Source organism: Amphiprion ocellaris, chromosome 22 (genome assembly GCF_022539595.1).
Source record: "Amphiprion ocellaris isolate individual 3 ecotype Okinawa chromosome 22, ASM2253959v1, whole genome shotgun sequence".
Lineage (NCBI taxonomy): Eukaryota > Metazoa > Chordata > Actinopteri > Pomacentridae > Amphiprion > Amphiprion ocellaris.
The window spans coordinates 14,713,992-14,726,527 of NC_072787.1; the positions used below are offsets into that span (position 1 = coordinate 14,713,992).

The window sequence follows — 12,536 nt, forward strand, 5'->3', positions numbered from 1 at the left end:
TGCTTTAGTTTGTTCTTTAGGCGCTGGCTTGCAGCTTCCAGCAGTAAAATCGTCTTTAATGTGTTTCTTGGTGTGTTTTAGGGCTTTGTACTGGATAGTTGTCTTGGTAAATGTGGTTCTTTAGCTACAGTTAGCACATGGTGCTAATGTGTGTAGTGATTAGTGGATTTGGTACAGCTGAGTTGTGTCTTTATCTTGGCTGTAGTGAGTCTTCAGAGGTTTTTGGTCAGACACATTCTGTATTCTTGTTTGTGAACCAGTGTTGGTTGTCCAGAAGGTAAGAGTTCCTGTCCTGATTCTCTGTTCTCAGAGTTTCTCTGGTAGGCTGCAGGAGACTTTAGCGTTTGGGTTGTGCTAGTTTGGTTTTTGTATGGTTTCATTTGGACGACTATCTTGAGGCTCCTCCATGTGGTTTAGTGAGGTTTTCTGCAACCTGCAGCAGAAGAGACTTTGAGAGTTTTTAGGAAGTTCTGGAGAGCAGACTTTAGAGCAGCAGAAACATTTGTCAGCAGTTTGAGCAGGAGAAGGTGAGCTTCAGAGTAGAAATGAGATGGAAACCTTCTTGACCCGTGTGGTGAGGTCCTGTACCAAGAGTTTGAGCAGGTTGTGAAGAGTCTGTAGTTCTTTGGTCTGAAAGCACAAGAAGAGTCGACTCATTAAAGGAGAAAACAGGAGATATTGTTGGTTCTTCTGTCGCTCTGCAGTTTCCTTAGACTGAATATCAAGTTTATATTTTAAATGATTTCCCATGTGAGCCCAAGAAGACTTCAATAAACTCCCTCCATCCCCTGGACACAACATATTTTATTACCATGTTAAATGGTTTTTTTTGAAAAATGTTTTTGAGTTTTAATGATAGTTTTTTCTCTTTGCTTGTTTAGTTTTGTCATCTGTGTAAAAGGTGCTAAACAAATAAAGTTGAATTGATAAACTGAATAATTGACTAACTCATGATTGTGACAACAGAAGTATTTTCATTGTGATTTAAGGGTTTATTTCATTTTTAAGGTTGGGGTTAAAATCTTGACAGAAAAAGAAGATTAAAGAAATAAACTACATAACAAAAAGCAATTAAATCAAAGGAAAAAAAATAATACAATAAAACTTATAAAAAGTTTTATTATTAAAAAGATTTAAGAAATTTAAGATGTAATTTTCTAATTAAACATTTAATTTTTTAATTAAATATTTTGTCTTTTTAAAGGTTTAATAATCTAATTAAATGTTTTGCATTTTTTAAAATGCTTAATATTCTTCTTGTTTAATTGTATTTTTTAAAAATGTTTAATTATGGAAAATATTTTATCTGTAATTTTTAATATTTCTATTTTAAAAATTTTGTTTAATTTCATAATGACGTATTGTATCTTGTTGAATTATCTAATTCAATATTTTGTCTGTTTAATAGAGTTAAACATTAAATACAATTATATATACACATACCACCTTTTAATGTTTATTTTTCTTTAAATGCTTCATTGTATTTTCTCTTTAATTCCTATTTGAAGTTTTATTGTCTTTAAGATGTAATTTTCTAATTAAACATTTAATTTTTTAATTAAATGTTTTGTCTTTTTAAAGGTTTAATGATCTAATTGAATGTTTTGTGTTTTTTTAAATGTTTAACATTCTTCTTGTTTGATTGTATTTTCTGAAGGTTTAACTGTCGAAAATATTTCATCTGTAATTTTGAATATTTGTATTTGGAAAATTATGTTTAATTTCATAGTTACGTGTATTGTATCATGTTGAATTATCTAAATCCATATTTTGTCTGTTTAATAGAGGTAAACATTAAATTACATTAAATTCTATTAAACAGACAAAATATGGATTTAGATAATTCAACATGATACAATACACGTAACTATGAAATTAAACATAATTTTCCAAATACAAATATTCAAAATTACAGATGAAATATTTTCGACAGTTAAACCTTCAGAAAATACAATCAAACAAGAAGAATGTTAAACATTTAAAAAAACACAAAACATTCAATTAGATCATTAAACCTTTAAAAAGACAAAACACGGGTGCCCGTATAGCTCAACAGGTTAAGCGGGTGACCCATGTACAGAGGCTGGTCCCCAACGCAGCGGCCCGGGTTCGATTCCTGCTCGCAGCCATTTGCTGCATGTCTTCCCCTGACTCTTCTCCCCCAGTTCCTGCCTGTCTCTTACGACGCCTATCCAATAAAAAGCTGAAAAAGGCCCCCAAAAAAAGCCCTAAAAAACATTTAATTAAAAAATTCTTAAAAATCTTAAAGACAATAAAACTTCAAATAGGAATTAAACAGAAAATACAATGAAGCATTTAAAAAGAAAATTAAACATTAAAAGGTGGTAAAACATTTAAAAAGAAAAACCTTAAAGATTTAATTGAAAAATTTAATATTGGGGAAAGAAAAAGAAACTCAAACAAGCTGATAAAACATTTGAAAACACAATTAAACATTAAAAAGACAAAACATTTTGAAATCAAATCAGACATTAGAAAAGAATAAAAGGTGAGAAAAGAGCAAAACTAAACATTTAAGAAGAATCAAACTAAAGACGAAACATTTGAAAAGACACCAGTTAGACTTTAGAAGATCAAATTAAACAGAAGAGACAATAAAACGATCAAAAAGAGCAAAAACAGATAAAAGCCTTAAAGCGTTTTCTAGTCTGAAATGAAAACATCAAGTTGTTTCTTCAAACATTTCCTCTTTCTATGTTCTTGGTTTGATTGTGGATAGATTTACTAAGAACTCATTTCAGAAAACTGCTTTCCAGATAAAGTCTACTATTAGTTGAAGGCATTGATCAAACTAATGTTACCTTCTGATCTACACAAACTTTACTGTTCAGTGAAGAGAATCAAAGTTTGTTCAGGATTTCTAAAAAACCCACAGGTGAAGGTCTGAGAAGAACTCAGATGGATGGTCTAAATGTGAAATCAAGACTCATGGTCACAAGTTTTAAGGCTTCTGTTAACCAGAAAGTTCAAACTAACAGAGAAGTACTGAGAAACTTTTAAAATTTCAGTCCTCAGACTGTCTGAAGGTTCAAACTAACAGAGAACTACTCAAGAACTTTTAAGATTTCAGTCCTCAGACTGTCTGAAGGTTCAAACTAACAGAGAAGTACTCAGGAACTTAGAAGATATCAGTCCTTGGACTGTCTGAAAGTTAAATCTAACAGAGAACTACTGTGGGACTTAGAAAATTTCAGCCCTCAGTCTGTGTGAAAGCTCAGGTCCTGAGGACTCGGGAGGTGTGGAGTCTTTGGAAAGTCTTGGAAGTGAGGGTTCCACCCTCCAGCACAAAGGCTGAAGTCCAACCTCCTGAGAAAAACGGTCAAGACTCAAGTTAAAAAAAACTCGAAACTGGCAAAAAAATAGATGATAAATGCGCAAAAAAAAGACAAACTACTATCTGAGTGAATAGCTCAGGGGATAAGAAGACAGACTACCAACTGGATGGTCGCAGGTTCAAGACCTGCCACTGGCAGCTTTCTTTGTCAGGATTTTGATAAAAATTCAAGAAGGGTCTGGTCTTGAACCAGCAACCTGCAGCCCTACAGGTAAATCCTTAACTCACTGAGATACAGATCAAATGAAAAGAAGTAATTTCGTCGTCCCTTTGGCATCGTAGTTAATAAAGTGACCACATGGGTGGAGCCAAGGCGGAGTCTGGGTGGAGTCAGGGCGGAGAGTAGGTGGGGAGGTGGGTGGTGGCCTCACCCCTCTACTCCCCCACCTCCCCCCACACCTTCCCCCGCCCGACGAGTTCTTCGAGTCTCCACGAGTTCTTCGAGTCTCCATGGGTTTTCCCAAGTTTCTGGAGTTTCCACCAGGTCGGAAGCAGAACAAGTTGTCATGAAGAGGTGTTGAAGTCGGTCAGGATGGACTGACTTTTTACAGCGACTAGAAGGAAGACCACTAGAAGAGCAGGTCTTGAACCACCATCCATAAAATCCATGATGCTGACTCCAGAGAAATGAAGGGAGGTCAACTTTTATCAACCTCCATCCAGATGTTCAACTTGATATCTTTACTTGGAGATTTTTAGCACCACAAACCTTTAGTATCACACTATTATCCTTTATTAGGACTTTCATGGAATCCACCAGCAGATTTAGTTTTTGTTGAGAAACTTTATTCTTGTCGTCATGGGACTGCAGTATTTTAAACTGTTCCTTCTATTTGACCTCATGTTTATTAGTTTTATTTATTTATTATCCATTGTTAATCCCAAGAGGGGAGGAAATTCTGATTTTCACATCTCTTCCCAACTGGGGGAGTCAGAGCGATGGGCCAGCCGCGGTACAGCGCCCCTGGAGCAGGAAGGGTTAAGGGCCTTGCTCAAGGGCCCAACAGTGGCCACATCGGCCACATCGGCTTGAACCTCTGACCTTCTGATCAGTAGTCCAGAGACTTAACTGTTGCGCCACCACTGCCCCCTTTTAGTGTAGAAACTTATTTTAGTTGTCGATTAGTCTCTTAAAAACCATATAATAAATTGGATTAGTCAAGAGGTTTAAATTTCTTACTTTGTCATATTTTAAATATGACAAAAAATATAAAAATAAAGTGTCTTGAGACAATTTGACCTGTATTTGGCGTTATATAAATAAAATTGAATTCAAATTGTATGTATCTTGTAATGTTGGGAGTAATTCAGCCACATATCTTGGAAAACACATTTTCTTTGTCCATTAATCTGTTGATTGTTTTCTCAAGTAATTCATTTCTTGTTTTGGTTTATAAAATGTCAAACCCAAATATATTCACTTTACAGTCATAAAAACCAAAAAGATTTACATTCATGATGCAGGAATCAGGCAGTTTTTCACTTTTTATCTTAGTTTAGTCAGAAAGATAGTTGATAATGTGTGAATTGTTGCAGCTTGTGAGCCGTAGAAGGTTTTAATCTTTGGGGCCGAGTGTCAGAAAACATTTAGAAACCAACATCAACAAAACACTCAACAAAGATTTGAACATCATTAAAGGGAAATCCAACTTTTGCATGACAATGTCTAATTAAAGGACATTTATTTCCAACGTAAATGTGTGATATTCATCCTCTGGAGCTTTCTCTTCACATCGTCTTCCACCTGGACTGGTTTGGTCAGGAGCATGTGCAACAAACATTTGAAAAACTGCACTTTAACATCAATGAATTACACTGAAGTTTAATCTCTACATAAATGAGACTGAGTCTGGATGTGCTGCTCTGTCATTAACTCCTAAGTTTAGGGAAAGTTCAAACAAAAGAGGACAGTTCACAGAAGACTTGAGAATGAGCTTATTTTGAACAAACATCTCAGACTTTCTGAGCTTTAGCACCTCTAGCAAGATATTTTAACAACAAGCAATTCAAGAGATCCAGAAGTTGGAGAGAGTTAGCTTTAGCTGAGCCAAAGAACATGTGGGACGCTAACCTAGCAAACATTTCAGACTTTCCTCTGTGAATTCTGAGAAATAATTTACTATTTAATGACAGAGCGACACATCTTAACTCAGTCTCATTAAAACAGACTCTAATTCAGTGTCATCCATCCATATTAAAGTGCAGTTACCCAAAATGTTTGCTGCATGAGCTCCAACAAAACCTGTCCAGGTAGAAGGCCACTTTGACAAACAGGAAGTGGACGATTCCAAGCAGATTTATAGAAGGGGTGAAGTATCTGATCTGATATGAGTTCTGATAGTTGTTGACCATAAAGTGAACCTTTAACTAACAGGAGGTAGTGAGTATTGAGGAATGTCTTTTCGGCTCCAGAAATCCTATGTTATGTTGACCTTGGAGTCCACTGTTAACCTATTGCTGATTTGTAATCCTTAGGAATGCACAGAAGGGGAGTCTTGTCTGAGGAGTTATCATTCTTTAGTGGGGATGTAAACCAGATGCTGTAATTCTATACGTTTTCAGAAGGTATAAAAACTGACCGTTGGTCTTTGTTCGAGGAGGATCATTGGGCGACATCCTTCCAGACAACTTCTGTCTGTATGATACTGTTCTTTCTTTTAATAAAGTTCTTATTAAGAAAGTCAGTGTCAACGGGCGTTTCTTCTCCACCTGCACATCACGGACATCAGAGAAACAACGACAGGGGGAACCGGACTGTGCTAAGTGTGGTCGAGTATAAAGGGGTGTTTTGTGGGTTTTTAAGGCTGATAATGATTATTACTGAGACATTTGGAGTAGATATTCATTTGCAGTAAATGAAAGTATTTAAAATCTTGAGTTAAACTTAGCAGAACACAAACTCTAACAGAAAACTTTTTGATACGTTTTTGTTTTGTTTACAGATGTTAAGTTAAAGGAGTTTTATTCGTGACGTATAACCAATCAAATCACTCCAGAAGACAGAGCGACCACAGGTAGATAAAGGTTCAGAGCCAAAGTAGCGCCATTTTTAAATGTATTTATTACCGTAAATCAGTAAAAAATAAAATATTGATAATCAGTAAATCAGTCAGCCCACAATTACTACAATTCTACAATATATGTCTCTTTCCTTTGACTTGTTATTTGTACAATATACAATGTATATGATGGCATTTTTTCATACCAAAGGCTATACTATGATGTTTTCTAAGAGACATACGATGCTACTCTGTTTGTTCTGGTCCTGGACTGCTGCACTCCTCCTCTGTTGTTTTCTGGATTGTACTCAGCTGCATGCCTTCGTCCACCCGGCCTCCGTTGACTCGTCCCGCCTGCCGTCTCTGGAGCTGAAGCTGGATTGGACCAGACCAAAGTACAGTCCAATCACGATGTCAGCTGCCTCTCAAAAGGCTCCTTCATCTGGCAGGTGGCAGCACTTCTTCTGAGGGGAAGCTGAGCTGGCCTGGCAGAACTTTGGAGATGTGTTCCAGTGGTTGGTGGATGTGTGGGGAGATAGAGAGGGACCTTTGAATCGTTCAGAAAGGAAAACAGGGAACCCATTGGTAGTTTTAGTTTAGGGTGCTACTGCGGTGTGTTTTTGGGTTTTAAGAGGTGAACAAGAAGAATTTTTTTTCGTATTGATTATCTTTTACTTTGTTCCTGGTTGGAATGCCCATCAATGTCAACATGAAGTTCACTTTTAGGTCTGTTTATTTATTTTTATTTTACTAACACCCATTTGTTTTTAACCCCCTCACATGTTGTGTTGTTGTAAACTTCCTCTTTCAAATAAATTCTCGTCTAACCCTCTGGAAACCAGCGTTTGGACTGTTTTTGTGTTGCTCCTCACCTACTGACAGCTGTGGACTAAAGGCTATACTGTGACGTTTTTAGAGCGACATGCTATACTATGATGTTTGTTGGGCGACACACTATATTATAGGCTTTTTTAATTGACATATTACTGTGACTTTTTTTTGTTTTAGTTGCTTTTGTTTTTTTTTTAGCAACATATAAGAATTCGAACAGTTTTAAAAGTTACTATACTTTTACTTGTGCAATGAAATTATTTTTCTATGGCATTTTTTAGATGACATATTATACTCTGATGTTTTCTTGAATTACATACTATTTTGACAATAAACTGCACTATGACATTTTTTGAACCACATATCATACATGACAATTTTAGGCAACATCCTATCATTTTGCACTTTTTGAACCACATAATAATCTATGTTTTGTTTTTTTTTTCTTGCCAACATGCTGTACTATGAACTACAGGCCATACTATGTTATTCTTGAGTAAAGCATACGATACTTTCACGTTTTCTGAACTACATCCTATACTATGGCATTATACACAGAGTGCTTTGGTTACATGTTGATTTATAATCTAGATTTTTTTCTGTTTTGTTTTTTGACAGGATTACCACAGACCTGACTGTGAACACCGTCGACACCCACCTCAGGGAGATGCTGTCTAAGATCTCAAGGCTTCTTGGTCGTGGTCTTTCTGGCACGTACTCTTCCAAGATGAGCCGGGAAGTTTAACACTGATGGAATGACACCAGGTCTAAGCCGACAAACTTCCAATTCCTCCTCAACGCATAGTCTCTGGGAAACCTACATGGAATAAGAAAAGTAGACAGAGAAGTAATTAAGTCTGTACACAACATCTTAAAAAGAAATCATGCTAATAAATTAAGTACAAAGAACCGAATTCGCCAATATACTGGAGACCAGAGCTATTTAATTTGATAAGTATAACCTTGTTTAGTAACATTTCAATTATTTGAGAGCAGTCCTAAAGAACTGCCTGCAATCCCAATCATAAAATGGGTTTGGAGGAAGAACATAGATGGTAATCTGGATATACATGAGTTAGGCTTTATAACTACTATTGGTAGTATTGGTGGTAGTAATAGCAATGTGACTACTACTACTAGTAGTGCTAGTACACTAACTACTGCTGCTGATACTGGCACTGCTACTACAACTTGTAATACTATTACAAATGCTGATACTACTTCTACGACTCTAACAGCTGTTTATACTACTACTGCTGCTTGTACTTTTAGTATTACTACTACTGCTTGTACAACTATACTACAGCTACTATTAATCGTCTGGTATTTGGTTGTCAAGCTGCTAGCTCGCCTTAGCGTTTTGCTAGTGGCTAACTAGTTAGCTCTCATAGACTGGAAGCTCTCAACAAGATTTCATAATGAAAAAAGAGCCAAAAACTATTCTTACCTATGAAAAGTCACTCCGAGTTTCCTTGTCTCAATCGTACGACGCAGTGTGTAATTGTATGCAGCACAGTGAGCCGGCATACTTGTTGTTTCCGTTTTCATGCCGTCTACATCAACGAAATGCACTGAAACTTTGCCCACACTAGCTTAGCCTCGCCGTAGCACGCAGCTCAAAGGGGCGTGCCCTATCTACTGATTCATATCTATGAAAACAACGGTAGCTGCACATAAGGACGTCTAACGTTGATTAGCTGCGTAAATACCATTATATACAGTCTATGGTAAATACGTATGTGAATCGCATCATTGGCTGCAGCAGCCAGTCACCGGTCACTCGCTGACTCACATTGAAAAATAGCACAGAATGAATTGTTACGTGTTTATTTTATTTACAGTTTAGGTTGGATTTTTTTTTTGTGCGCAGCGCAGATTTTCTGTGCACAGAGACCGTGTCAGCAGTGCACAATTGCGCACGCGTGCAGCTTAGAGGGAACAGTGGTCATGGGTAGAGGTCGACCGATATGGGATTTTCAAAGGCCGATGCCGATACCGATTTTTAAAAAATTTTCAGCCGATGGCCAATATCTAAAGCCGATTGTAGAAGCCGATTTTTAAGGCAGATATCCTTTTTTTTTTTTTTTAAAGCACATCGATTACAAAAGGCGATTTAAACACTAAAAGTATATACATGTATATATTACAAATTAAATACACTAGTAGAACTCTAACATTTATTGAACACAAAAAGTGAAAAAGTACAATAACATAAAAAAAATACTTAAAGTTTAGAAAAAATACAATTAAAAAGTAACCTGAAAGTGGTTAGGGTTAAGCTTGTTGTTGCCTGGCTCACTCGCTCCGCTCATGCTCTGCTCTCTGAGTGCCGGGGGTCCTTCTAAGGGAAAAGCGGTCGCGGCAGCTGCCCGTACGGGTGCCTGATCACAAATCGGCTTTTTATTTGTAAATATCGGCCGATGGCCAATATTGAAAAAAGTCCATATATCGGCCCAAAATATCGGCCGGCCGATATATCGGTCGACCTCTAGTCATGGGCTAACTAAATGTCCCTGAGCTAACAGTATAACTTTACTGTCCTGTGTGAATCAGTGGCATTTGCTTTAGAGCTGGAATATTTACTGTATGTGGAAGTACGTGGAATATTCTCCTTCCACTTGGTTGCACATAATTAGAGATATCTTGTTCGAAATCATCATCGTCTGCTTTTTCCAGATGAATGGCAGCACTAGTTTTCAAATTTCACATATACAAACTGTTGAGCTGAATCTCAGGACATGGGACCTAAATACTACACTTCCCAGAATGCACTGGTAGCAGCAAGGAGGTACCTGACACCTGGTGCTTGACACCTGATCAGTGATCACTGATTTAGAGCACCTGGGAAAGACTCGGGGAAGCTCAGTCAGTCAGCCAAACAATCTTCAGAAGAGAGACACGAGGAAAGAACAAAGAAGATCCAAGTCCACTCATGGATTCAGTCCAAAGACGCCAATGGTTGGTGAAATGTTTATTTGCTTTCTTGGTGGTTTGAAATGTTTCTTGATATGGCCACGTTTATGTTAACTGCTCACTGTGTGATTGGTTAATAAAACCCTGCAGCATTTACTCCATTTTTATGTCAAATGAGTTTGAATTAAGATGTTTCATTTTGAGTTTAAGTAAAGTAAAATATAGAACATGTATATGCTCTGTTAAATCTTAAAACTTTACCAAATTTTACTAAAATGTTGGTTATTCTTTATTTGCTTTAAAAAGGTTTAAGTGATTGATTCATTTAAATGGTTAAGTGGGCAATATGTCAACTTTTTGGTTCTGTGTTTTGACGGTGTGAACTTTGTTTCTGTCTTTAAAGGTTTACAACCTACTGGAATATCATGACCCACCAAATAAAAGGAAAATAAAAGTTTGAGTTGGAAATTTGAATTGAGTTGTCCTCATGTGCTTTGGAGGGAAAGAGAGGTGGACTTGACACAAACTATATTCTAACAATCTATGCTTTATAAATAATAATAATAATAATAATAAAAACATCAGAAGTGTCCACTCTGATGTGCTGTTCACTTGCAAATATGTGACCATAGCACTGCATCAATGTAATAGAGCCAGTAACTGTTAAATAATTCCTCCCGTCCCTTGAAGCTGATGTGTATTCATGGTGGTTTGCTGTATTGATTAGCCTGCTGCGTGCTGATAGCCAGAGATGAACCCCTTGAACAGAGGGGAGAGACGCCTGTGATGGACCATGATGGTTTCTCATTGATCTCTCTGACTGACTGTTGAGAGACTGACATTTTTTCCTAGGCACCAACTAGATGGAGGAATGCAAGAGTCTTACAAATTGTGGAGAAAAGACGAAACTCGTGTGACATTTTAGCTTTAAAAATGGCATTTTGTTCATGCTTTAAAACTGTGAGGGGTAAAATACAGCTTTGGCATGTGGTCAATTTCCTCCTCCGAGGAACCGAACAGCATTGGAATGAGAAGATCCAGCCTGTAGTCCAGGAAAATAATTAATGACTTTTGAGAAAGTCATCCGTCCCTTTGACAGGCAGGGGGAGTCTCTAAAAAAAGGTAAATTAGACCTGCGACTTATTCTCTGTCAGCACAGATGTTTCACATTTAATCTTAAGATTATTAAATGACAAATGAATCAATTTGTTTCTTATATATTTTACAATAGAAATATTTTTTACCTAGTAAGAGTAAGCGGTTGTCAAAACAAGAGCTCTCAACAATTAAAACAAAAATAATATAATTTTGTCCTCATTTCATCTTGCAATTTACAATATTGTGATTTCTCTTCTGTGAGAAAAAAGGTTGAAGGGATGTGTAATATATATTTTAGTTACATTGCCATTGTGTTCTGAGACATTTTTTTTTAATTAATGACAGAGTGGTAGTATTCTCTCAAGAAATAAACTGTCTTCACCAGATTTTCATTTTGTCTTTCGTTTGACAATTTATTGCTTCAGGGAAGTTGCCTCTCACAGAGCCTATTGTCTATATCAGCCTGTGACCAGTCAATCACTGCTATGTCAGCAAGGGTCCCAGCTGTCTGCATGACGTAGTGCACTAAACAAGCAACCATATGGACCCAGAGGCATGCTGGGATATGGAGTCATGTGTGAGCTAGTGTAATGGAAGGGACTATAATGGAAATATAGATGGAACTGGTTTTCTATGATTGTTCATTATGAATTATGTCTCAAACTGTTGCTGTTAATCACCAGTTTCTCTTATAATTAAAAGGGGACGTGAACGCAGCTTTAATTGAAGGAATAAACTACAAATCCCAATGTAGCTGGTGTGAAAAACAAGTCACCCCCACGGATTGGTGCGTTCATGTTGCCTCCTCCACCTTAAATTTGAAACTTGTAAATAACATTTTCTATAGGCTGCAGGTTGAAAATGTCGACAAAGTAGACCAATGCGTATTTCTACTCATAATTTCAACGTGTGAGATCTCAAATGTGTAAATACTTCAGTTACATATGTAAAAAAGAGTATGAATAAAAGTTACATGGGTTTAATATGAGCAAAGAATATACGTATCCACCTTTTACCTTCATGTAATCACCTTATGCATTGGGTTATTAATCACTTTTAGGTTTACGAGTTGAAATAACCAAAATTATCTATGATTCCAGCGTATATTTCTACTTTACGAGGGCTCCGAACCATGATTTATCAAATTTCCGACGCTCCATGAAGACTCTCGCCCACCACCAGCAGCAGCCATCCGCATCAAACAGATTTCATTCAGTGTGTGGCTGCTCCGTGGAGAACAACAGGCTACCTCCCTCACTCCTCTGTGAGTATTACAGCCCTCTGTACCGCCAGCTTTTCCTCGAAGTTATGTCTATTAGTATTTTTCGTCGTTTTAGCCG

At 36.9% G+C, this 12,536-nt stretch overlaps 1 protein-coding gene across 5 annotated transcripts in view; it reads left to right on the forward strand.

Moving 5' to 3' along the window:
• The first annotated feature begins 12,327 nt into the window (after positions 1-12,327).
• LOC111583007 (solute carrier organic anion transporter family member 5A1) overlaps positions 12,328-12,536 on the forward strand; it is a 128,486-nt gene continuing 128,277 nt past the window's right edge. For all 5 annotated transcript variants that reach the window (XR_008600460.1, XR_008600459.1, XR_008600461.1 and 2 more), the window contains exon 1: positions 12,328-12,460. The gene's annotated coding sequence lies outside the window, so the exon portion shown is untranslated. The remainder of the gene's footprint in view (positions 12,461-12,536) is intronic.